This window comes from Meriones unguiculatus (genome assembly GCF_030254825.1).
Source record: "Meriones unguiculatus strain TT.TT164.6M chromosome 13 unlocalized genomic scaffold, Bangor_MerUng_6.1 Chr13_unordered_Scaffold_33, whole genome shotgun sequence".
NCBI lineage: Eukaryota > Metazoa > Chordata > Mammalia > Rodentia > Muridae > Meriones > Meriones unguiculatus.
The window spans coordinates 4,693,109-4,721,063 of NW_026843645.1; the positions used below are offsets into that span (position 1 = coordinate 4,693,109).

Sequence of the window (27,955 nt, forward strand, 5' to 3'; positions counted from 1 at the left end):
ATGGAGCAAGGTTGACAGTGCATATGCGCCCAGGTCCTTGGAGGTGCCCCATCAGTTCCAGGTGGGAGATCTGGTATATGTGCAGTGACATGGCAGCCAGAATCTGGAACCTCAGTTGAAGGGTCCTTATTACATCCTGCTCACCACCCCAACTGCCAAAGTAGAGAGCATCACAGCTTGGGTCCATGTGTCACACGTTAAGCCTGCTCTTCATCAACCTGCAACACCTGGAAAGTCCAAGCCTACAGCAACCCACTAAAACTGAAACTCATCAGGGACAATAAACTCTCAGACCAGAACTCCCCTTTGTCAGGGAAAGTATAAGTGAAGTTCAGGTCCTGATGCTCCAGAAAGAGTATCAACCTCTCCATGAGGTTGATCTACAGTTTTAGGGTTAAAATTGAGGCAAAAAGGGGGGGTGTGAGAGACCATCTGGGAATGAGAAAAACAACAGTGATTATTTGAATTGAAGTCAGGTGTAGATAACTCTTGAAGGAAAGGGTCAACTGTTCTGAGAACAACTATCTACAACCACCTGTAAACTATCTACAACCACCTGTAAACTATCTACAACCAGCTGTATACTACCTAAAACCAGGTGTAAACTATCTTCATGCTATTCTTGCTGAACAATCAATGTATAGAGCAAAAGTGGTTTCAACTTCAGGTATAAAACCCTGTCCTTTGCATATTTAGGGCTGTCTCCTGTCTTTGGAGGGGGGACCCTATAGAAATTGAAATAAAACTCTTGCTTTTGCCTCAAGTTGTGGTCTATGAGTGTTCCTGGGAAGGGCACAATCCTGAGCTCTTGAGCAGTGAGACTCCAGGTCTTACAACATGAAACTAAAATGCTTTTGCAATCCATTCTTTAGGTGGTGGAGCAGCTTATAAAATGGGAAACCTCTTTACAAGCTATACAACAGACAGGTTCAATTCTAGACCATTCAAAGAAGTCATAAAATGTAAACATGAACAAAAAAAAAAAAACAATCCAGAAAGATAATCCTCAGTGAGGTGTCCCAGAAGCAGAAAGATATACACGGTATACACTCACTTTCAAGTGGATGCTAGACCTATAAGATAGGATAAACAAACTAAAATCTGTACACCTAAAGAAGATAAATGAGAAAGAGGACCTAGGTTAAGATGATCAATCCTCACTTAGAAAGACCAATGGGATGGATATAGGCAAAAACAAGAAACAGGACAGAAGCCTGCTCCAGAGGACCAATGAAAGACTCTACCTAGCAGTGTATCAAAGCAGATGCTGAGACTCATATCCAAACCTTGGGCAGAGCACAGGGAATCATATGAAAGAAGGGAGAGTTAGTGTGACCTGGAGAGGACAGGAACTATACAAGGACCAAATATATCAGCACAGGGGTCTTTTATGAGACTGTTTCTCCAACCAAGGACCTTGTATGCATATAACCTACCACCCCTGCTCAAATGTAGTCCATGTGAGCTCTGTATCCAAGTGGGTACCATACTAAGTGGAACAGGGACTATTTTAGACATATATTCAGTGGCTCACTCTTTGACCTCCCCCCTCCCAAGAGAGAATCAGACTGCTAGGCCACAGAGGAGGATATTTCAGCTAGTCCTGATGATACCTGATAAGCTAGGGTCAGTTGGAATAGGAGGAGGCCCTCCCCTATCAGTGGACTTAGAAAGGGGTAGGGAAGAGATGAGGGAAGGAGGGTAGGATAGGGAGAAAATGAGGGACTGGGATACAGCTGGGATACAAAGTTAATAAACTGTATCTAATATTAAAAAATAAAAATATAAAAGTGGGACATATAACAAATTTCCTAAAGATGAAACACAAAATGCTGACAGTTTTTTTGTTTCTTTGAAAACAGGATTTTTTTCTGAATAATTTTGGCTGTCCCAGGCTCTCTTTATAGAACATCCTGTGCTTGAATTCACAGAGATCCACCTACCTTTAACTTCCTGAGTGCGAGGAATGTAGGTGCTCACCAATAGCCTGAGCTGCTGACAGTTTATTTTGTTTTAGCATTTTATTTTTGTTGTTTCATGCACTACATCTGAACTGCAGTTTCCTCTTCCTCCACTCCTCGCAACCACAATCTATCCACCTCTACTCTGCCCAGCTCACCTCTCCTTCATCCGGTTGTATTTTTTTCCATTCATTTTATTTTCAATGAAAAAAAAATGTGATGGCATGGCAAGTTATAATAAGACTAGGAAAAATCCCTCATATCAGAGTTGGTCAAAGCAATACATGAGGAGAGAAAGTGTAGCTAAAGCAGGAAAAAGAGTCAGAGACACCCCCATTCTCACTGTTGGAAGTCCCTCAGCGAAATCAGGATAATAATCATAAGGTGTATGCCAACAACCTAGCTCACAAGACTCATAGAATGTTTATGTTTTTGTCCTTCAGTCTCTGATCCCCTATGAACTCAGTTGACTCAGTGGGCCATGTGCTTGTTGTGTCCTTAATATCTCTGGTTCCTACAATACATATTCCCTCATTTGTGGGGTTCCCCTGGATACATCATTGTGTTTGGATAAGGGTCTCTGCATCTGTTCCCATGAGATGCCTCGTGATGTCTCTCTGATGACAACTGGGCTAGGCACTCATCAATGATTATAGCATAGTATCTTTCATTGTCACTTTTTGTCTGTCATGTTTACAGATATCGTGTGTCTCTAGGTTATCTTGACTCTGGTTCATGGTCATCCAGGCAGTGTCAGGCATGGACTTCCCCTCATGGTGTGGGCCTCAATGTGTTTTCTGGAGTGTATTTCACATTATTGGGTTGGGGTTTTCCTTCTAGTATCTTCTGTAGGGCTGGATGGCTGCATATATACTGGGTATAGTAGTCTGGGTTGGCATCGGTGGTCTCTTCGTGTCTGCATGATATCCATCCAAGCCCTTCTGGCTTTCATAGTCTCTGCTGAGAATTCTAGTGTGATTCGGATAGGTCTACTCATTATTTGAATGCTATTTTGGTATTAGCAGTGTCATGCATAGAACAGTTAATTTTCATGGTGTCATCCCCATATAAAATAGAATCTCTGTAACCTGAGAAAATAAAAAATGAACACACTATAATGTGTGTTGAGTGAATTAAGACGAAGAAGGGACTAATTTGAGGTAAAAATAAACTATATATAAATGCTGCAAAAAATTAAAATACTTGTAATTCAATTATGATATTTTAGAATATAACTGCATCAAAAAATTTAATTCCTATGCCATCAATATACCCAAAAATGTAGGTAGCATTTTGCCTTTGCATGATGATGAATATTTTTCTATAACTCCTCATATGAAAAGTACTGTTGTTTAAGTGATTTCTGAATGAATTACATAACATTATTAAAAGCAGAAAATTTGGTAGTTCTATGTGAAAGATAATTATATGCATAGTTTATGTTTCCCTCTAACTCTCTCTTTATAGGAAAGGATTTATGAAAATGATTTACAATCTGTGAGTCAATTAATTCAACAGTGGATGCCTAAAAATGGAAAATCGAGGAATCTATCAGTGGCTTAGTCCATGAGGCTGGTTGGCTCAACTCACCTTCATATACACAGAACTCCTCAAGAAGAAGGTTCTATAGTCAATGAAGAAATAGACTTGCTCCCAAAGCGAAAAAGAACAGGCAAAGAGTAAAACATTCCTTCTTCCATGTCCTTGTATAGGTTTCCAGTAGAAGATGAGGCAAAGATGAGTGGTTGGTTTTGCAGTATGAAGATATGGATTAAAGTTATATTTTTCAGCTTTATAGATCCAGAAGAGAAGTAGAGAAGACTATTTCAAACAAGCAAGAGTACTTTACAATTGTGTCCTTAATTTGGGTGTTTTGCTTAATTCCATATGCAGTCAAGTTAAAAACCAAGAGTCATGATCACACCTCTTTTCAGCTTGAAAGATAATCATATCTCCTCTTTACATTAACTTCCAAATGAAAAGAAGAACAGGTCATAGTAATGCCTAAAAATAATTTAATGACGCAGAGTACAACAGCAGACAAATTACATATTTATCTTGATAATAACTGAAGCTAACATTATATAACTGTCCTTCAAAACCGTCCAGGTTAGAAACAACAAAGTCCAGGTGAGAAACAACTCTCCACCGCCGCTGGGCCACTCCACAACACCTCCCTCATAGGGCAACCCACATTAAGCACAAGGATTCACCTCCCACCTGCTATGTGTATATAGGGTCCCTAGGTCCAGACCAAGCATGCTCCTTATTTGATGGCTCAGTCTCTGCAAGCCCCCTGGGGGCTGGGGCAGCTGTTTCTGTTGGTCTTCTTGTGAGGTTCCTCGCACCTCCAGGGCCTTCCATCTTTTCCCCAACACTTACTCAGGATCGCTAGAGCTCTGCACCTTTCTTAGGTGCAAGTCTGAGCATCTGTCCAAGCTTATTTCTGGCTGGAGTCTCTGAGACAATGGTCAGGTTAGGGTCCAGGCAACCGGGTTTTACAGTCCCAATTCTGGGCGTTCTCAATGTGGTCAAATATCGTCCAACAGAGCCTGATATTCTTCTTCTGTGAGAGGAGCCTCGAGTGTTGGTTCGATCTGCTCCCATGGTACATCTGGGTCCAGAGCGGCTGGTCCCTGTTCCTCTTCCACTGTTCTCGCCAGTTGCTCCAGGAAGAGCTGGACAGGGCAGGAGTTGCTGGATTCTGGGTAGGCCTCTGTGAAGAAGGTGAGTTCGGGTCTTGACATCAACGCTTCTGCACACTGGCCTCCTGCAGAACCCGATGTCAACAAGCTGTCGCGGGAAGCCTCCTGCTCAATGCAACACGATGCTCCAGGAGCCCTTTCCGGGCCAGGAGAGGCAGGCAGGTCCTCACCTTTAGCTGTGCTGCCTCCAGCGCGGCCTTTCTGCCTGGCCTTTCTGTTCTGGAACCATATGTGGACGGTGTCCTCAGGCAAACCTGTGCTCAGGGCCAGTTGCACCCTCGTGGCATAGTCTGGGGATGGAGAGATCTCAAAAGCTTGCACTAGCATGCTGATCTGCGCTGGACTAAGCCGCGTTCGAGGCCTTCTCCGTTCTGAGGGCGGGCCTCTTGCTTGTTGTACCCTGGCGACAAGCTTTTCAGGAGGCTGTTGGGAGGCTTCATGGCTGGAGCCTGCGGTGGTCTGCTTTGAGGTCTTCCTCGACATGCCAGTTCTATTTCTGCGGTTTTGAAACCACACGCGGATGGAGGACTCTGGAACTCCGAATTCCCTGGCCAGTTCCTGCCTGGTCCTGAAGCTCGGGTAAGGTGTCTTGGCGAAAACTGAGAGCAAGACCTCCTTCTGCTTGGCCTGCCAAACAGTCTTTTGACGCCGGGATGTCTTTGCCGTGCTGCAGCCACCCACATCTGCCTGATCTTCCATCCTGCTGAAGACACTTTGACAGGAGTTCTTCCTCTCCAGTGTGTACTCAGAACAACACCCAGGAAAGTGCAGACTATGGCAAATGCGTAAATTAGTCCGCTGCTCACCCTTAAATACCGACCTGAAGCCCCACCCACTCCCTCGAGGCCTCCAATTACAGGCCAAACCGTGGAACGCTCTTCTGCTTCCAAACTGTGAAACCCTTCCTTCCTCTTGCGAATTTTCCCATATCCCACCCTAAAGCAGCCTTTCCAGAAACAGTTGGCCTTGTGTTCTACCCAAATTCCACTGCTTAGCTCACAGTACGCACCTGTGTTGGCCCACAAGGAGTTTGAGGGGAGAGTCTAAGGCTCGGCTTCTGATGATCAGGCAAGGAGAAGAGGCATAAGCCAGGAGCAGTCTTTGCGTACTTTAACAAGGTCATTCATTCAGCTCTGGCTGATGCTCAAGGAGGAAAGTGGCTAGAACAGATCTTGCACTCTGCGTGTGCCGTCTGCCTTAAGTTCCTTTGAGCTCCAGTCACCCGGTGTATGATTTCAACAATCTAAATATGGTTAGGACCCTGCAAGTCTAAGCATTTGGGCAAAGAGTAGACTTATCCTGCAGAAAGACTCCTGGAATTATTTCTGAATTTCTCCTTCAGTGGCAGACTACAGAAGGTGTCAACTTCACTCTTGGACCCTCTGGTTCCACCTATTTAGTCCACCATACACTTTGTGCGTGTAGAAGGCAATCTCCCACAGCCTTTCTTGAATGTCTGATGGAGGCATACAGCTGGTTTACAACCTATGACCCTACCTCAGATGAGTGTAAGCCAATGGTGACTATAATCTTTATAGACCAGTCAGCCAGAGATATTTGTAGAAAGCTCCAGAAAATAAAGGGTTTACAGGACAAGTCGTTGAAGGATTTAGTGCAGGTGGCAGAAAAGGTTTTAGACAGCTGGGAGATGGAAGAAGAGAAAGAGGAAAGAAAGCAGAAAGAGCAGGAAGTGAGAGAAAGAGAAAGGAAAAGAGGCAAGACAGAAAGTTGACTAAGATCCTGGCCACTGTAGTGCAGTCATAATGATAGGGAGAGAGTTCCTGGAAATCAGAGGGGCCCTCTGTCTAAGGAATAGTATGCCTATTGCAAGGAGAAAGGACACTGGATCAAGAATTGTCCCAAAAGAAAATTGAAGCCCTACACCGGGACCTGGCACACTTCTGGGCCACCAATCCCCAGGTAACTCTTTTCTGATATGTGGATCATATACTATTAGCTGCAGATTATAAAGAAACCTTACTTGAAGCCACAGATCAGCTGTTGCAAGAGCTGGGTGACCTTGGCTATAGACTGTCGGCAAAAAATGCTCATCTCTGCAGGAAACAGGTCAGTTAAGAGGTGTCTATCGGAGGCTAGAAAAGAGACTGTATTTTATATTCCCCCTTCATGGACTACTGAACAACTGAGGGAAATTTTAAGTAAAGAAGTATTTGCCAAGATGGCAGCCCCTCTGTATCCCCTTACAAAGGGCATTGATTCTTGCATCTGGGGAAAGGATGAACAAGCTGCATTTGATAATATCAAACAAGCCTTAATGTCTGCCCCAGCTTTGGTACTCAGATTGTGACCAAAACCTTCCATCTCTATGTGGCCGAGAATCAGGGAATGGCCAACAGATGCTAACACAGTAAATTGGACCCTGGAAGAGACTAGTAGCCTATCTATCCAAAAACCTTGATTCAGCAGTGGCAGGATGGCCAACCTGCCTGTGAATAATAGCAGCAGTGGCGGCACTAGTAAACGATGCAGACAAACTGACTGTGGGACAGGACCTCACCATCTATGCTCGTCTTGCCCCTGAGAGTGTCATAAGGCAGCCAACTGATCGCTGGCTCACGAACACCTGTATGACATAATACCAGGCTTTGCTATTGAATAAAGGTAGAGTCACCCTTGCCCTGGCTATGGAGCTAAACCCTGCCACCTTATTGTAGGATCCAGAAATCCAGACCATGGAGCATGATTTGCAGGTTCTAGCAAAGGAACAGGGATGGCGAAAGGACTTGAAAGAGCAACCAATTCCTGATGCGGAGGTGACATACTATATGGATGGGAGCAGTTTTTTGTAGAACGGAAAGAGAAAGGCAGAGGCAGTGGTGGTAAATGGACATAAGGTATTCTGGGCCCAGGCGTTGCCGGAGGGCACATCTGTTCAGGGAGCTGAATTGATTGTTTTAATCCAAGCATTAACTCTGGAAAAGGGTAAAAAGACAAACATCTACACTGATAGTTGGTTCACCTTACCAACAGCCCATGTACATGGGGCCATCTATCAGCAGAGAGGCCTGCTAACATCAGCCGGTAAAGAGATAAAAAATAAAAAATGAGATTCTGGCTTTGGTCAATGCCCTGTTGCTGCCCGACAAGGTAAGCATTATTCATTTCCCGGGACAGCAGAAGGGGACTTCCAGGGCAGCAAAGGGGGATAACATGGCCAATCGGGAGGCTAAAGCAGCTGCTAGAGGAAACTCTGTCCTGGTGGTACTAACTGCTGAACTGCCCAGAGAAGAATGACTAAACTACTCAGAAAGTGACTTAAAGTTAATATGGCAAAAAAAAAAAAACACAAACAAACAAACAAACAAACAAAAAAACAAAAGGGGATATTTGACACCGACGTGGGGGCATGGATTAACTCCAAAGGTAAGATCATTCTACCCCAGGAAGATGCTGAGAGATTAATAACTCAGATGTATAAATGGATTCACTTGAAGGCAAAGAAATTGCCTAAGTTGTCCGCCAATCCCAGTCCCTAATACTAAACCTCATCCCCTTGAGTGAGTGAGTGACTAGGGCGTGTGAACCTTGCCAGAGTGTAAACATAGGTAAGAATTTCCAGAGCCCAGGGAAGTGGCTGAGAGGAACTGTGGCAGCCTTTTTGGAGTATATGGCAAATTTTGAGTTAATGGCCTCTGAGCAGTGGAACGCTGCCTATTGGCTTTGGCTATTTTCCAAAGTCCAGTTTCTTATAAACTGACCTTGGTGGTCCTACAGCAGACTGCTCTGACCCTGAGAAACTGTGTGCAACCATAGTAACCAGACAGCAGGCTCTGTGTAACCTTGAGTGAGCTCTCCTATGTTCTGACCAAGTAAAGCTCCTACATGAGAAACTGCTTGTACTTTTCTGCCTACTTAAGTGTTAACCTGACGTCCATTAAATCAACACCTGGATAAGCATGTAGACTTGGTGTCCTTCTCTGTGTCACCCTGTCTCTCTCTTTCTCCCAGCCCTCTCTCAGGTGGTATTCAGCTGTCACTGCTGGCCAGTGACAAGGAACTAGACCTGGAATGCAGTGGGAAGTGGATTTCACTGAAAGTAAACCATCCAGGTACAGCAATAAATATCTCCTGGTTTTTGTAGACACTTTCTCAGGATGGGTGGAAGCTTTTCCCACAAAGAAAGAAACCTCCCTGGTCATGGCCAAAAAGATTCTGGAAGACATTTTTCCTCGGTTTGGTATTCCAAAGGTAATTGGGTCAGACAATGGGTCAACCTTCATTGCTCAGTTAAGCCAGGAGGTGGCCAGGTTTCTGGGGCTTGACTGTAAGTTACATTGTGCTTATAGACCCCAAAGTTCAGGACATTTAGAGAGAACGAATAGAACTCTCAAAGAGATTCTCACCAAGTTGAACATGGAGACTGGCGGTGACAGGGCAGTGCTCCTTCCCTTGGCCCTCTTTAGGGTCAGAAATACTCTCTCCATATAGGTTTAACACCCTTCGAACTACTATATGGGTTTCTGTTCCCTGACTCTTCTTGGGTACCCCCTTGATAAAACTAGTGGTAAATCTGACTTGTACAGGCTGAAAGAATTGCAGCTTATTCAGAAAGAAATTTGGAGCAAGGTTGGCAGTGCATATGTGCCTGGGTCCTTTTAGGTGCCCCATCAGTTCCACGTTGAAGATCTGGTATATGTGCAGTGACATGGCAGCCAGAATCTGGAACCTCAGTTGAAGGGTCCTTATTACATCTTCCTCACCACGCCAACTGCCGTCAAAATAGAGGGCATCATAGCTTGAATCCACGTGTCACATGTTAAGCCGGCTTTTCATCAACCTGCAACACCTGGAAACTCCAAGCCTCCAGCTACCGGCTGAAACTGAAACTCATCAGGGTCAATAAACTCTCAGACAAGAACTCCCCTTTTTCTGGGAAAGTATAAGTGCAGTTCAGGTCCTGATGCTCCAGAAAGAGTATCAACCTCTCCATGAGGTTGATCCACAATTTTAGGGTTAAAATTGAGGCAAAAAAGGGGGGGGGGAGAGACCACCTGGGAATGAGAAAAACAACAGTGATTATTTGAATTGAAGTCAGGTGTAGATAACTCTTGAAGGAAAGGGTCAACTGTTCTGAGAACAACTATCTACAACCACCTGTAAACTATCTATAACCAGCTGTATACTACCTAAAACCAGGTGTAAACTATCTTCATGCTATTCTTGCTGAACAATCAATGTATAGAGCAAAAGTGGTTTCAATTTCAGGTATAAAACCCTGTCCTTTGCATATTTAGGGCTGTCTCCTGTCTTTGTAGGGGGACCCTATAGAAATTGGAATAAAACTCTTGCTTTTGCCTCAAGTTGTGGTCTATGAGTGTTCCTGGGAAGTGCACAATCCTGAGCTCCTGAGCAGTGAGACTCCAGGTCTAACAACATGAAACTAAAACGCTTTTGCCATCCATTCTTTAGGTGGTGAAGCAGCTTATAAAATGGGAAACCACTGTTCCAGCTATGCAACAGACAGGTTTATATCTAGACCATTCAAAGAAGTCATAAAATGTAAACATGAAGAAACAAACAAACAAACAATCTAGAAAAGATCATCCTGAGTGAGGTATCTCAGAAGCAGAAAGACATACACGGTATATACTCGATTTTAAGTGGAGGCTAGACCTATAATATAGGATAAACATACTAAAATCTATAAGAAGATAAACAAAAAGATAAACAAGAAAGAGGACCTGGGTTAAGATGATCAATCCTCACATAGAAAGACAAATGGGATGGACATAGGAGAAAACAAGAAACAGGACCCTAGCCTACCACAGAGGACCTGGGAAAGACTCTACCTAGTAGTATATCAAAGCAGGTGCTGAGACTCATAACCAAACCTTGGGCAGAGCACAGGGAACCATATAAAAAAAGGGGGAGTTAGTGTGACCTGGAGAGGGCAGGAACTCCACAAGGACCAAATATATCAGGGCACAGGGGTCTTTTATGAGACTGTATCTCCAACCAAGGACAATGTACGCATAGAACCTAGCACCCCTGCTCAAATATAGTCCATGTTAGCTCTGTCTCCAAGTGGGTACCATACTAAGTGGAACAGGGACTATTACAGACATGAACTCAATGGCTGGCTCTTTGACTTCCCCCCTCACAAGGCAGGATCAGATTTGCTAGGCCACAGAGGAGGACATTGCAGCAAACCTGATGATGCCTGATAATCTAGGGTCAGTTGGAACAGGCAGAAGCCCTCGCCTATCAGTAGACTTGGAAAGGTGTAGGTAGTAGATGAGGGAAGGAGGGTAGGAAAGGGAGGGAATGAGGGGACTGGTCTACAGCTTGGATACAAAGTTAATAAACTGTATCTAATATTAAAAAAATAAAAAGTAAAAAAGTGGAACATAAAACAAAGTTCCTAAAGATGAAACACAAAATGCTGACAGTTTTTTGTTTCTTTGAAAACAGAATTTTTTTTCTGAAAAATTTTCTTGTCCCAGGCTCTCTTTATAGAACAACCTGTGCTTGAACGCCCAGAGATCCACCTACCTTTAACTTCCTGAGTGCTAGGAATGCAGGCGCTCACCAACAGCCCAAGCTGCTGACAGTTTATTTAGTTTTAGCATTTTATTTTTGTTGTTGTTTCATGCACTACATCTGAACTGCAGTTTCCTCTTCCTCCACTCCTCCCAGACACAATCTATCCACCACTACTCTGCCCAACTCTGCCCAGCTCACCTCTCCTTCATCCATTGCTTTTTTTCCATTTATTTTATTTTCAATGAAAAAAAATGTGATGGCATAGCAAGTTATAATAAAACTAGGAACAATCCCTCACATCAGAGTTGGTCAAAGCAATACATGAGGAGAGAAAGTGTAGCTAAAGCAGGAAAAAGAGTCAGAGACACCCCCATTCTCACTGTTGGAAGTCCCTCAGCGAAATCAGGATAATAATCATAAGGTGTATGCCAACAACCTAGCTCATAAGACTCATAGAATGTTTATGTTTTTGTCCTTCAGTCTCTGATCCCCTATGAACTCAGTTGACTCAGTGGGCCATGTGCTTGTTGTGTCCTTAATATCTCTGGTTCCTACAATACATATTCCCTCATTTGTGGGGTTCCCCTGGATACATCATTGTGTTTGGATAAGGGTCTCTGCATCTGTTCCCATGAGATGCCTCGTGATGTCTCTCTGATGACAACTGGGCTAGGCACTCATCAATGATTATAGCATAGTATCTTTCATTGTCATTTTTTGTCTGTCATGTTTACAGATATCGTGTGTCTCTAGGTTATCTTGACTCTGGTTCATGGTCATCCAGGCAGTGTCAGGCATGGACTTCCCCTCATGGTGTGGGCCTCAATGTGTTTTCTGGAGTGTATTTCACATTATTGGGTTGGGGTTTTCCTTCTAGTATCTTCTGTAGGGCTGGATGGCTGCATATATACTGGGTATAGTAGTCTGGGTTGGCATCGGTGGTCTCTTAGTGTCTGCATGATATCCATCCAAGCCCTTCTGGCTTTCATAGTCTCTGCTGAGAATTCTAGTGTGATTCGGATAGGTCTACTCATTATTTGAATGCTATTTTGGTATTAGCAGTGTCATGCATAGAACAGTTAATTTTCATGGTGTCATCCCCATATAAAATAGAATCTCTGTAACCTAAGAAAATAAAAAATGAACACACTATAATGTGTGTTGAGTGAATTAAGACGAAGAAGGGACTAATTTGAGGTAAAAATAAACTATATATAAATGTTGCAAAAAATTAAAATACTTGTAATTCAATTATGATATTTTAGAATATAACTGCATCAAAAAATTTAATTCCTATGCCATCAATATACCCAAAAATGTATGTAGCATTTAGCCTTTGCATGATGATGAATATTTTTCTATAACTCCTCATATGAAAAGTACTGTTGTTTAAGTGATTTCTGAAGGAATTACATAACATTATTAAAAGCAGAAAATTTGGTAGTTCTATGTGAAAGATAATTATATGCATAGTTTATGGTCCCTCTAACTCTCTCTTTATAGGAAAGGATTTATGAAAATGATTTACAATCTGTGAGTCAATTAATTCAACAGTGGATGCCTAAAAATGGAAAATCGAGGAATCTATCAGTGGCTTAGTCCATGAGGCTGGTTGGCTCAACTCACCTTCATATACACAGAACTCCTCAAGAAGAAGGTTCTATAGTCAATGAAGAAATAGACTTGCTCCCAAAGCGAAAAAGAACAGGCAAAGAGTAAAACATTCCTTCTTCCCTGTCCGTGTATAGGTTTCCAGTAGAAGATGAGGCAAAGATGAGTGGTTGGTTTTGCAGTATGAAGATATGGATTAAAGTTATATTTTTCAGCTTTATAGATCCAGAAGAGAAGTAGAGAAGACTATTTCAAACAAGCAAGAGTACTTTACAATTGTGTCCTTAATTTGGGTGTTTTGCTTAATTCCATATGCAGTCAAGTTAAAAACCAAGAGTCATGATCACACCTCTTTTCAGCTTGAAAGATAATCATATCTCCTCTTTACATTAACTTCCAAATGAAAAGAATAACAGGTCATAGTAATGCCTAAAAATAATTTAATGACGCAGAGTACAACAGCAGACAAATTACATATTTATCTTGATAATAACTGAAGCTAACATTATATAACTGTCCTTCAAAACCGTCCAGGTTAGAAACAACAAAGTCCAGGTTAGAAACAACTCTCCACCGCCGCTGGGCCACTCCACAACACCTCCCTCATAGGGCAACCCACATTAAGCACAAGGATTCACCTCCCACCTGCTAGGTGTATGTAGGGTCCCTAGGTCCAGACCAAGCATGCTCCTTATTTGATGGCTCAGTCTCTGCAAGCCCCCTGGGGGCTGGGGCAGCTGTTTCTGTTGGTCTTCTTGTGAGGTTCCTCACACCTCCAGGGCCTTCCATCTTTTCCCCAACACTTACTCAGGATCGCTAGAGCTCTGCACCTTTCTTAGGTGCAAGTCTGAGCATCTGTCCAAGCTTATTTCTGGCTGGAGTCTCTGAGACAATGGTCAGGTTAGGGTCCAGGCAACCGGGTTTTACAGTCCCAATTCTGGGCGTTCTCAATGTGGTCAAATATCGTCCAACAGAGCCTGATATTCTTCTTCTGTGAGAGGAGCCTCGAGTGTTGGTTCGATCTGCTCCCATGGTACATCTGGGTCCAGAGCGGCTGGTCCCTGTTCCTCTTCCACTGTTCTCGCCAGTTGCTCCAGGAAGAGCTGGACAGGGCAGGAGTTGCTGGATTCTGGGTAGGCCTCTGTGAAGAAGGTGAGTTCGGGTCTTGACATCAACGCTTCTGCACACTGGCCTCCTGCAGAACCCGATGTCAACAAGCTGTCGCGGGAAGCCTCCTGCTCAATGCAACACAATGCTCCAGGAGCCCTTTCCGGGCCAGGAGAGGCAGGCAGGTCCTCACCTTTAGCTGTGCTGCCTCCAGCGCGGCCTTTCTGTCTGGCCTTTCTGTTCTGGAACCATATGTGGACGGTGTCCTCAGGCAAACCTGTGCTCAGGGCCAGTTGCACCCTCGTGGCATAGTCTGGGGATGGAGAGATCTCAAAAGATTGCACTAGCATGCTGATCTGTGCTGGACTAAGCCGCGTTCGAGGCCTTCTCCGTTCTGAGGGCGGGCCTCTTGCGTGTTGTACCCTGGCGACAAGCTTTTCAGGAGGCTGTTGGGAGGCTTCATGGCTGGAGCCTGCGGTGGTCTGCTTTGAGGTCTTCCTCGACATGCCAGTTCTGTTTCTGCGGTTTTGAAACCACACGCGGATGGAGGACTCTGGAACTCCGAATTCCCTGGCCAGTTCCTGCCTGGTCCTGAAGCTCGGGTAAGGTGTCTTGGCGAAAACTGAGAGCAAGACCTCCTTCTGCTTGGCCTGCCAAACAGTCTTTTGACGCCGGGATGTCTTTGCCGTGCTGCAGCCACCCACATCTGCCTGATCTTCCATCCTGCTGAAGTCACTTTGACAGGAGTTCTTCCTCTCCAGTGTGTACTCAGAACAACACCCAGGAAAGTGCAGACTATGGCAAATGCGTAAAGTGTCCGCTGCTCACCCTTAAATACCGACCTGAAGCCCCACCCACTCCCTCGAGGCCTCCAATTACAGGCCAAACCGTGGAACGCTCTTCTGCTTCCAAACTGTGAAACCCTTCCTTCCTCTTGCGAATTTTCCCATATCCCACCCTAAAGCAGCCTTTCCAGAAACAGTTGGCCTTGTGTTCTACCCAAATTCCACTGCTTAGCTCACAGTACGCACCTGTGTTGGCCCACAAGGAGTTTGAGGGGAGAGTCTAAGGCACGGCTTCTGATGATCAGGCAAGGAGAAGAGGCATAAGCCAGGAGCAGTCTTTGCCTACTTTAACAAGGTCATTCATTCATTTCTGGCTGATGCTCAAGGAGGAACGTGGCTAGAACAGATCTTGCACTCTGCGTGTGCCGTCTGCCTTAAGTTCCTTTGAGCTCCAGTCACCCGGTGTATGATTTCAACAATCTAAATATGGTTAGGACCCTGCAAGTCTAAGCATTTGGGCAAAGAGTAGACTTATCCTGCAGAAAGACTCCTGGAATTATTTCTGAATTTCTCCTTCAGTGGCAGGCCACAGAAGGTGTCAAGTTCCCTCTTGGTTCCCTACCACGGACCGGCCCAGTCGGGCTCCTGTCTTCCGCGGGAGAACAAGGCTTTAGACAGGAAGACACGGTTTCAGTGAAGAATTGACAGAGACACCTTGATGGTTTTGACTCTGCTGCAACTTTTCTGAAATCAAGCTAGTATTTTTATAATGATTTCACAAAAGGCACCTTAAAATTGGCATATTTTCCAGAACATTCAGACTTTTACCAAGAATACAAAGTTTACATTTTAACTCAAAATGCAATTAAACATAAAGCAGTACCCACAAATAATCTTGGCCTAGAAACTTTTTGATCAGAGCAAACAAAGGAAAAGAAACCTCAAATATAGTTTTATTATTGCTAACCAATGAAGAAGAAAGTCAGGAGCTAAATCAGATGCCTGCCAAAGTCCTTCTCTATATCAAAATCTAATTACATCTTTGTTAACCCTCCTCCCATATGTCCTGCCCAAGATTTATGATCTTCTCTAGGGACAAGGCACTGAAGGGAGGGGGAAACTCCCGCCAGCTGCACCTCTCATGCTATTATTTCTTAAGAAGGAGCCTATTATTATTTTACTATTCTTAATGCCTATTAATACTAAATTTAATTCATTACTTTTCTTAAACTTATTTTTATTAAAGCCTTTAACAATCTACTAATAATAAATTTCTTTATAAAGTTAATTGTGCTGTTTCAGGTATCACAGGGAAAGATCAAAGAATTTATTATTTTAGCCCCAGAGCCACAACTGAAGAAGCGTAGAAATCTCAGAACATGTCTCTTTTCCAAGTGGGATGAGTTTGCCAGGGACCTTCCAGGGGGCATTATTTCCGAGGAAATCATATCCCCCGCCCTGTAGCTTATGCTACTATGGCAACACTGGCGTGGGTGTGGCAGTTCCTTTGGTTCCACCTATTTAATCCACCATACACTTTGTCCTACTGGAGAAATTTTACAGATTCCTAGAAACTGTATGAACCTTCAGAAGCACACATTGTGGATCCCAAGACTTTTGGGAGAGGATACTGAAGTCATCTCCTGCATTTCAATGAACACCACTTGTTGCTGCCATTAATTTGGATCTCTGATCATTAGGCACTGTTTTCCAGAACACACAATTTCCGGTACTGCCAAATGTGCCTGTCCTTCCTAAGGGTGCGGCTTTGCCCTAGATGGAGGAGAACAGTAACAGCTGAGCAATTCTAACCCTGCCTTATTTTTGCATCTCATGTTTTACATGTGCCATAATTTTAACTTTTTCCTTGCAGTCCCCATCAACAGTACCTGGGTGTACAATAGATACTGTAGAAGTTATTCTGCTTCTTCCAGAGATCCGCTTTACCATCCCTGAATACACAGGTCCATAAACAGCTGTATTTCCTTTGTAACATAGAAGCCTTGTGGATAGGGTTAGAGGTTTATCTGCAGCCAGATGCAAAGCTGTGCTGCTGCATGCAGTGGTGTGTATCAAGTCTAAAATCCTCAGTTGATATTTTCCTACCTGCCTAGTACCTCATGGCTGCCTGACGGGAGACAGCTCGTATTGTTGAATGAGGGGCCTAAGCCTGACAGGCCCCTCTGTTGGTTTCCTGATGGCAAGAGGTTAGCCTGTATGTCCCTCTTGGGCAGTGATCCCTAGTACAGTGCTTTCCTTTGCCACAGCTGCCATGAAACCCCGGGAACCTTTGCATTCCCTTGGAGCCAGAATCTGCTTGTTCCCTTCTGTGAGTAAAGGGACCACTTGCCTCTGTGTTAACGCACCTCCTATTTTGGGTTCTAGAGATTTTAACCTCACAGTTTTTTTTGGTAAATGCCCGGATTCACCCAAAATAGCACACCAGGTGTTTTGAGAACTGGGAACTCTAGCTGTAGCTTGTCCTGTGAGGTCGGCATGATGCTCCTGAGAGCCAATAGCAGTTGTCTCTCTTAATCATTCATCTCTTGGGGCCGCTCCTCCTTTTCATGCTCTAAATGCTCTCCTACATGTGGTATTTGTAGTATCATGTGCCAATAATTGCATCAGTGTTTATCTGGTGTCAGTCTGTTACTGCCCTCTTTAGAGCTGAACCCAATCTCTGTATGAAGTTGGTGAACAGTCTTCTCCAGGGCCTTGAATTACCTTACTGAATGAGGCAGTGGTTTTGCACAGGCTCCTAAACAGATCCCTGCACCCTTAACACTGCAACATGACATTATTCAGTGACTTCATCATCAGAACAAATGAGGGACCACCTGGGAATGAAAAAAAAAAAACAACAACTGTGATTATTTGAATTGAAACCAGGTGCTGATAGCTCTTGAAGGGCAGGGTGAACTGTTCTGAGAAACAACCAGCTGTAAAGTATAGAGCAAAAGTGATCTGATTTTCAGGCATAGAAACCCTGTGCTTTGCATGTTCAGGGTCATGTCCTGTCTTTGGAGGTGCGACCTATCTCGACAGCAATAAAACCTTTTGCTATTGCATTGAGATGTGGTCTGTGATTGTTCCTGTGAAGGGCGCAATCCTGAGCTCCTGAGCAGTGAGACTCCAGGTCTTACATTTTGGTGCGTTGCCCGGAAAACAGCGTGCCCTTCCTTAACCCTCAACAGACTGGGCTCAGAGGTCGAGCTCGGAACAGGTTAGTCTGATTTCTGGTATAGCACTGTTTCTCTTTAGTCACCTATCTGGACCTTTTTGGTCGTCTGCTCAGTCACTGCGATAGACATATTTGTCAGAATATCGATTGACTGGGAACTGGAGGACATTCCGGATTCCATTTGGGGAGGCTAGGTCCTGCATGGTCTTCCTCCCATCTGTTTCTCTTCAGAGACAGCTGCCATGAGGCAGCCTCTCAATCAGAATTCTGTGGTACCACCCAAAAGGGTGTCCTTGTCAAATTGCCTGTCTTGTTCTTTTTGTCTCTATCATTGTTGCTTCTTTTACTTTCTTGATGGATGACTTTATTATAGGACAGGCTGTGACTATCATGTCTTGGAGGTGAGATACAAGGCCCATATTTCTTTGAATATGTCCTATTCTCACACCAGCCCACTTGGGATGATTGCCAGCTACTCTTGCAGGCCCTTTTGACTAGTGAGGAAGGAGACGGGTCCTCCTTTTGACAAGAAAGACTGTGCCAGGAATGGACAGGAGGCCTTCCATCCTTCCTAATGAGATTGATGATGGCTTTCCCCTCATCCACCCCAACTGGGATTACAATGTATCCAGATGTAGGGAATGCCTGCAGGTCTACCGCCAGACTCTAATATCATGTGTCCATGGGGCCGCTCAAAAGCCCACCAATTTGATGAAGGTAAGAGAGATGGTTCAGGAGCCAGATGAATCTCACACAGCCTTTCTTCAATGGCTGATGGAGGCATATAGCTGGTTTACACCTTATGACCCTACCTCAGATGAGTATAAGGCAATGGTGACTATAATCTTTATAGACCAGTCAGCCAGAGATATTTGTAGAAAACTCCAGAAAATAGAGGGTTTACAGGAAAAGTCGTTAAAGGATTTAGTGCAGGTAGCAGAAAAGGTTTTTTACAGCCGGGAGATGAAAGAAGAGAAAGAGGAAAGAAAGCAAAATGAGCAGGAAGTGAGAGAAAGAGAAAGGATAAGAGGCAAGACAGAAAGTTGACTAAGATCCTGGCCACCACAGTGCAGTCATAATGATAGGGAGAGAGTTCCTGGAAATCAGAGGGGCCCTCTGTCTAAGGATCAGTGTGCCTATTGCAAGGAGAAAGGACATTGGATCCAGGATTGTCCCAAAAGGAAGATGAAGCCCTACAGTTAAACCTGGCGCACCTCCAGGCTACCAATCCCCAGGTAACTCATCTCCAATATGTGGATGATATACTATTAGCAGCAGATTGTAAAGAAAGTTGTTTTGACGCCACCGACCAGCTGTTGCAAGAGATGGGTGAGCTCAGCTACAGCGAAAAACTCCCATCCTGCAGGTCAGTTACCTGGGATATATATTAAAAGCGGGAAAGAGATGGCCTTCGGAGGCTAGAAAAGAGACTGTATTTCACATTCCCCCTCCAGGGACTACTGAACAACTGAGGGAAATTTTCGGTACAGCAGGGTTTTGCTGGCTGTGGATTCCGGGATTTGCCAAGATGGTAGCCCTTCTGCATGCCCTTACAAAGGGCAATGACTCTTTCATCTGGGGAAAGGATGAACAAGCTGCATTTGATAATATCAAACAAGCCTTAATATTGGCTCCTGCATTGGGACTCCCTGATGTAACCAAACCCTTCCATCTCTATGTGGCTGAGAATCAGGGAATGGTCAATGGGGTGCTAACACAGAAAATTGGACCCTGGAAGAGACCGGTAACCTATCTATCCAAAACACTTGATTCACTAGTGGCAAGATGGCCAACCTGCCTGGAAATAATAGAAGCAGTGGCGGCACTAGTATAACATGCAGACAAACTGACTCTGGGACAGGACCTCACCATCTGTGCTCCTCATGCCCTTGAGAGTGTCATAAGGCAGCCACCTGATTGCTGGCTCATGAATGCCCGCATGACACATTACCAAGCCTTGCTTTTGAATGATGATAGAGTCACCTTTGCCCCGGCTACAGGGCTAAACCCTGCCACCTTATTGCCAGATCCACAAATCCAGCCCCTGGAGCATGATTGTTTCCAGGTTCTAGCAGAGGAACAGGGATGGCGAAAGGACATGAAAGATCAGCCTCTGCCCTACTGTGAGATGACATACTATATGGATGGGAGCAGTTTTGGGAGAATGGGAAAAGAAAGGCAATGGCAGCAGTAATAGATGGACATAAGTTAATATGGGTCCAGGCGTTACTGAAGGGCACTTCTGCTTAGCGAGCTGAATTGGTTGCTTTAACACAGGCATTAACTCTGGGAAAGGGTAAAAAGAAACATCTACTCTGATAGTCAGTACACCTTCGCAACATCCCATGTGCAAGGGATCATCTATCATCAGAGAGGCCTGCTAACATCAGCTGGTAAAGAGATAAAAAACAAAAACGAGATTCTGGCTTTGCTCAATGCCTTGTTGCTGCCTGCCAAGTGAAGCTTTATTCATTGCCCTGGACATCAGAAGGGAACTTCCAGGGCAGCAAAGGGGAATAACATGGCTGATCAAGAGGCTAAAACAGCTGCTAGAGGAAACTCTGTCCTGGTGGTACTAACTGCTGAACTGCCCAGAGAAGAATGACTAAACTACTCAGAAAGTGACTTAAAGTTAATATGGCAACAACAGGAGATATTTGACACTGACTTGGGGGCATGGATTAACTCCAAAGGTAAGATTATTCTACCCCAGGAAGACGCTGAGAGATTAATAACTCAGATGTATAAATGGACTCACTTGAGGGCAAAGAAATTGGCTGAAGTTGCCCACAAATCCCAGTACCAAATACTAAAACTCACCATCCTGAATGAGAGACGGACTAGGGCATGTGAACCTTGCCAGAGGGTAAACATAGGTAAGAATTTCCAGAGCCCAGGGAAGCAGCTGAGAGGAACTAGACCCAGAATGCATTGGGAAGTGGATTTCAGTGAAATTAAACCAGCCAGGTACGACAATAAATATCTTCTGGTTTTTGTGGACACTTTCTCAAGATGGGAAGAAGCTTTTTCCACAAAGAATGAAACAACCCTGGTCATGGCCAAAAAGATTCTGGAAGACATTTTTTCCACAGTAAGGTATTCCAAAAGTAATTGGGTCAGACAATGGGCCAGCCTTCGTTGCTCAGGTAAGCCAGGAGGTGGCCAGGTTTCTGGGGCTTGACTCTAAGTTACATTGTGCTTATAGACCCCAAAGTTCAGGACAGGTAGAGAGAATGAATAGACTGTTAAAAGAGAATCTCACCAAATTGACAATGATGACTGGCAGTGACTGGGTGGTGCTCCTTCCCTTGGCCCTCTTTAGAGTCAGAAATACTCCCTCTGTACAAGGCCTGACTCCATTCAAACTATGATATGGGGTTCCTGCTCCCCTGACTCTTCTTGGGGACCCCCTTGACATCAGTAGTGGTTACTCTGACTTGTTGTCCATGCTAAAAGGACTGCAAATTATTCAGAAAGAGATTTGAAGCAAGGATGGCAGTGCATATGCACCTGAGTCCTTGGAGGTGCCCCATCAATCCCAGGTTGGAGAGCTGGTATATGTGTCATGACACTGCAGCCAAAATCTGGAACCTGGGTGGAAGGGTCCTTATTACCTCCTGCTCAACACCCCAACTGATGTCAAAGTAGAGGGCATCACAGATCAGGTACACCTGTGACATGTAAAGCCTGCTCTTCATCAACCTGCAACACCTGGAAAGTCCAAGCCTCCAACAACCTGCTAAAACTGAAACTCATCAAGGACAATAAACTCTCCGACCAGAACTCGCCTTTGTCAGGGAACTTATAAGTGCAGTTCAGTTCCTGATGCTCCAGAGACAGTATCAACCTCTCCCTGACGTTGATCCACAATTTTAGGGTTACAATTGAGGAAAAAAGGGGGGGTGAGGGACAACCTCAGCATGAGAAAAACAACTGTGATTATTTGAATTGAAAAGTCATGTGTAGATAACTCTTGAAGGGAAGGGTCAACTGTTCTGAGAAAAACTATCTACAACCAGCTGTACACGATCTACAACCAGCTGTACACTATCTACAATCAGCTGTACACTATCATACTATTCTTGCTGACCAATCAATGGATACAGCAAAAGTGGTTTGAATTTCAGGTATAAAAACCCTGTGCTTTGCATGTTCAGGGTCATCTCCTGTCTTTGGAGGGGCGACCCTATCACAATTGGAATAAAACTATTGATTTTGCATTGAGTTGTGGTCTCTGAGTGTTCCTGGGAAGTGCACAATCCTGAGCTCCTGAGCAGTGAGACTCCAGGTCTAACAACAGGAGACTAAAATGCTTTTGCTATCCATTCTTTAGGTGGTGAAGCAGCTTATAAAATGGGAAACCTATTTACCAGCTGTGCAACAGACAGGTTTTTATCTAGTCCATTCAAAGAAATCATGAGATATAAACATAAAGAAACAAAAAAAATCTAGAAAAGATCATCCTGAGTAAGGTATCCCAGAAGCAGAAAGACATACATGGTATACACTCACTTTTAAGTGGATGCTAGACCTATAACATAGGAAAAACATACTAAAATCTGTACACCTAAAGATGACAAACAAGAAAGAGGACCTGGGTTAAGATGATCAATCCTCACTTAAAAAAACAAATGGGATGGACATAGGAGAAAACAAGAAACAGGACAGAAGCCTACCACAGAGGCCCTGTGAAAGACTCTACCTAGCAGTGTATCAAAGCAGATGCTGAGACTCATAACCAAACCTTGGGCAGAGCACAGAGAATCATATGAAAGAAGGGGTTGTTTGTGTGACCTGGAAAGGAAAGGAACTCCACAAGAACCAAATATATCAGGGCACAGGGGTCTTCTATGAGACTGTATCTCTACCCAAGGACCATGTATGCATGTAACCTAGCACCCCTGCTCAAATATATCCATGTCAGCTCTGTATCTAAGTGGGTACCATACTAAGTGCAACAGGGACTATTTTGGACATGAACTCAATGGCTGGCTCTTTGACCTCCCCCCTCCCAAGGGAGGATGAGACTTGCTAGGCCACAGAGGAGGACATTACAGCCAGTCCTGATGATACCTGATAAGCTATGGTCAGTTGGAACAGGAGGAGGCCCTTCCCTATCAGTGGACTTGGAAAGGGGTAGGGAGGAGATGAGAGGGTGGGTGGGAAAGGGACGAAATGAGGGACTGGGCTACAGCTAGGATACAAAGTTAAGAAACTGTATCTCATATTAAAAAATAAAAAATTAAAAAAGTAGGACATAAAACAAAGTTCCTAAAGATGAAACACAAAATGCTGACAGTTTTTTGTTTGTTTGAAGACAGGATTTTTCTGAATAATTTTGGCTGTCCTGGACTCTGTTTGTAGAACAGCCTGTGCTCTCTGTGCTCACAGAGACCCACCTACCTTTAAGTTCCTGAGTGCTAGCACTGCAGGTACTCACCAACAGCCCTAGCTGCTGATAGTTTATTTTGTTTTAGCATTTTATTTTTTGTTCTTGCTTCATGCACTACATCCCAACTGCAGTTTTCTGTTCCTCCATTCCTCCTACCCACAATCTATCCACCTCTACTCTGCCCAACTCACCTCTCCTTCAGATCCACTGCTTCTTTATTTTCAATGAAAAAATTTCTGATGGCATAACAAGTTACAATAAGACTAGGAACAATCCCTCACATCAGAGTTGGTCAAAGCAATACATGAGGAAAGTGTAGCTAGAGCAGGAAAAAGAGTCAGAGTCACCCACGGACACACACACACACACTCACTGTTGGAAGTCCCTCAGCAACATCTAAGATGTATGCAGACAACCTAGCTCACAAGACTCATAGAATGTTTGCCTTTTTCTTTCAGTCTCTGTGGTCCCCTATGAGCCCAGTTGACTTAGTGAGCCATGTTCTTGTTCTGTCCTTGATATCTCTGATTCCTACAATACATATTCCATCATTTGTGGCGTTCCCCTAGATACATAATTGTGTTTGGCTGTGGTTCTCTGCATCTACTCCCATCAGATGCCGGGTGATGTCTCTCTGATGACAACTGGGCTAGGCACTCATCAATGATTATAGCATAGTATCTTTCATTGTCATTTTTTGTCTGTCATATTTACAGATATCGTGTGTCTCTAGGTTATCTTGACTCTGGTTCATGGTCATCCAGGCAGTGTCAGGCATGGACTTCCCCTCATGGTGTGGGCCTCAATGTGTTTTCTGGAGTGTATTTCACATTATTGGGTTGGGGTTTTCCTTCTAGTATCTTCTGTAGGGCTGGATGGCTGCATATATACTGGGTATAGTAGTCTGGGTTGGCATCAGTGGTCTCTTAGTGTCTGCATGATATCCATCCAAGCCCTTCTGGCTTTCATAATCTCTGCTGAGAATTCTAGTGTGATTCTGATAGGTCTACTTATTATTTGAATGATGTTTTGGTATTAGCAGTGTCATGCATAGAACAGTTAATTTTCATGATGTCATCCCCATATAAAATAGAATCTCTGTAACCTATGAAAATGAAAAATGAACACACTTTAATGTGTGTTGAGGGAATTAAGACAAAGAAGGGATTAATTTGAGGTAAAAATAAACTATATATAAATGCTGCAAAAAATTAAAATACTTGTAATTCAATTACGATATTTTAGAATATAACTGCATCAAAAAAATTAATTCCTAGTCCATCAATATACCCAAAAGGTTATGTAGCATTTTGATTTTGCATGGTGATGAATATTTTTTCTATAACTCCTCATATGAAAATTACTGTTGTTTAAGTGATTCCTGAATGAATTACATAACATTATTAAAAGCAGAAAATTTGGTAGTTCTATGTGAAAGATAATTATATGCATAGTTTATTTTCCCTCTAACTCTCTCTTTATAGGAAAGGATTTACGAGAATGATTTACAATCTGTGAGTCAATTAATTCAACAGTGGATGGCTAAAAATGGAAAATCAAGGAATCTATCAGTGGCTTGGTCCATGAGGCTGGTTGGTGCAACTCACCTTCAAATACACTGAAATCCTCAAGAAGAAGGTTCTATAGTCAATGAAGAAATAGACTTGCTACCAAAGCAAAAAGGAACAGGAAAAGAGTAAAATATTCCTTCTTCCATGTCCTTGTATAGGTTTCCAGTAGAAGATGAGGCAAAGGTGAGTGGTTGGTTTTGCAGTATGAAGATATGGATTAAAGGTGTGTTTTTCAGCCTTATAGATCCAGAAGAGAAGTAGAGAAGACTACTTCAAATAAGGAAGAGTACTTCACAATTGTGTCCTTAATTTAGGTGTTTTGCTTAATTCCACATGCAGTCAAGTTAAAAACCAAGACTCATGATCACACCTCTTTTCAGCTTGAAAGATAATCATATCTCCTCTTTACATTAACTTCCAAATGAAAACAATAACCAGGTCATAGTAATGCCTAAAAGTAATTTAATGATGCAGAGTACAATAACAGACAAATTACATATTTATACTCATCATAATTGAAGCTAACATGATATAACTGTCCTTCAAAAACCGTCCAGGTTAGAAACAACAAAGTCCAGGCTAGAAACAACTTTCCACCGCCGCTGTGCCACTCCACAACACCTCCCTCATAGGGCAACCCACATTAAGCACAAGGATTCACCTCCCACCTGCTCCGTGTGTGCAGGGTCCTTAGGTCCAGACCAAGCATGCTCCTTATTTGATGGCTCAGTTTCTGCAAGCCCCCTGGGGTCTGGGTCACCTGTTTCTGTTGGTCTTCTTGTGAGGTTCCTCGCACCTCCAGGGCCTTCCATCTTTTTCCCAACACTTACTCAGGATCGCTAGAGCTCTGCACCTTTCATAGGTGCAAGCCTGAGCATCTGTCCAAGCTCATTTCTGGCAGGAGTCTCTGAGACAATGGTCAGGTGAGGGTCCAAGCAACAGAGTTTTACAGTCCCAATTCTAGGGGTTACCAATGGGGTCAAATATCATACAACAGAGACTGATATTCTTCTTCCGTGAGAGGAGCCTCAAGTGTTGGTTCGATCTGCTCTCATGGGTCATCTGGGTCCAGAGCAGCTGGTACCTGTTCCTTGACTTCCGCTGTACTCAGCAGTTGATCCAGGAAAAGCTGTGCAGGGCAGGAGTTGCTGGGTTCTGGGTAGGCCTCTGTGGAGAAGGTGAGCTCGGATGTTGGCATCAACGTTTCTCCATACTCGCCTCCTACAGAACCCGGTGTCAAAAAGCTGTCGCGGGAAGCCTCCTGCTCAATGCAATACGATGCTCCAGGAGCCCTTTCTGGGTCAGGAGAGGCAGGCAGGTCCTCACCTTTAGCTGTGCTGCCTCCAGCGCGGCCTTTCTGCCTGGCCTTTCTGTTCTGGAACCATATGTGGTCGGTGTCCTCAGGCAAACCTGTGCTCAGTGCCAGTTGCACTCTCGTGGCATAGTCTGGGGATGGAGAGATCTCAAAAGATTAGCATGCTGATCTGCGCTGGACTAAGCCGCGTTCGAGGCCTTCTCCGTTCTGAGGGCGGGCCTCTTGCTTGTTGTACCCTGGCGACAACCTTTTCAGAAGGCTGTTGGGAGGCTTCAAGGCTGGAGCCTGCGGTGGTCTGTTTTGAGGTCTTCCTCGACACGCCAGTCTTATTTCTGCAGTTTTGAAACCACATGCAGATGCAGGACTCTGGAACCCCAAATTCCCTGGCCAGTTCCTGCCTGGTCCTGAAGCTCGGTTAAGGTGTCTTGGCGAAAACTGAGAGCAAGACCTCCTTCTGCTTAGCCTGCCAAACAGTTTTTAGACGCCAGGATGTCTTTGTCTTACTGCAGCCACTCACATCTGCCTGATCTTCCATCCTGCCGAGGACACTTTGACAGGGGTTCTTCCTCTCCAGTGTGTACTCAGAACAACACCCAGGACAGTGCAGGCTATGGCAAATGCGTAAAGGGGTCCGCTGCTCACCCTTAAATACCGACCTAGGCACCACCCACTCCCTCGAGGCTTCCAATTACAGGCTAAACCGTGGAACGCCCTTCTGCTTCCAAACTGTGAAACCCTTCCTTCCTCCTGCGAATTTTCCCATATCCCACCCTAAAGCACCCTTTCCAGATACAGGTGGTCTTGTGTTCTACCCAAATTCCACTGCTTAGCTCACAGTACGCACCTGTGTTGGCCCACAAGGAGTTTGAGGGGAGAGTCTAAGGCACGGCTTCTGATGATCAGGCAAGGAGAAGGGGCAGAAGCCAGGAGCAGTCTTTGCCTACTTTAAGGAAGTCATTCATTCAGCTCTGGCTGATGCTCAAGGAGGAACGTGGCTAGAACAGATCTTGCATTCTGCGTGTGCTTCTGCCTTAAGTTCCTTTCAGCTTCAGTCTCCCAGTGTATGATTTCAACAATCTAAATATGGTTAGGAAACTGCAAGTATAAGCATTTGGGCAGAGAGGAGACTTATCCTGCAGAAAGACTCCTGGAATTATTTCTGAATTTCTCCTTCAGTGGCAGGCTACAGAAGGTGTCAACTTCCCTCTTGGACCCTCTGGTTCCACCTATTTAATCCCCCATACACTTTGTCCTACTGGAGAAATTTTACAGATTCCTAGAAACTGTATATGAACCTTCAGAAGCACACATTGTGGATCCCAAGACTTTTGGGAGAGGATACTGAAGTCATCTCCTGCATTTCAATGAACACCACTTGTTGCTGCCATTAATTTGGATCTCTGATCATTAGACACTGCTTTCCAGAACACACAATTTCCGGTACTGCCAAATGTGCCTGTCCTTCCTAAGGGTGCGGCTTTGCCCTAGATGGAGGAGAACAGTAACAGCTGAGCAATTCTACCCCTGCCTTATTTTTGCATCTCGTGTTTTACATGCACCATGATTTTAACTTCTTCCTTGCAGTCCCCATCTACAGTACCTGGGTGTACAATAGATCCTGTAGAAGTTATTCTGCTTCTTCCAGAGATCCTCTTTAGCATCCCTGAATACACAGGTCCATAAACAGCTGTATTTCCTTTGTGACATAGAACCCTTGTGCTTAGGGTCAGAGGTTTATATGCAGCCAGATGCAAAGCTGCGCTCAGTTGAGATTTTCCTACCTGCCTAGTACCTCATGGCTGCGTGATGGGAGACAGCTCGTA

General features: G+C 44.2%; 1 protein-coding gene across 1 annotated transcript in view; it reads left to right on the plus strand.

The window, feature by feature from the left end:
- Positions 1 to 27,955, plus strand: part of LOC132650793 (zinc finger protein 120-like) — a 1,051,774-nt gene that overhangs the window by 248,336 nt on the left and 775,483 nt on the right. The window lies entirely within an intron of this gene.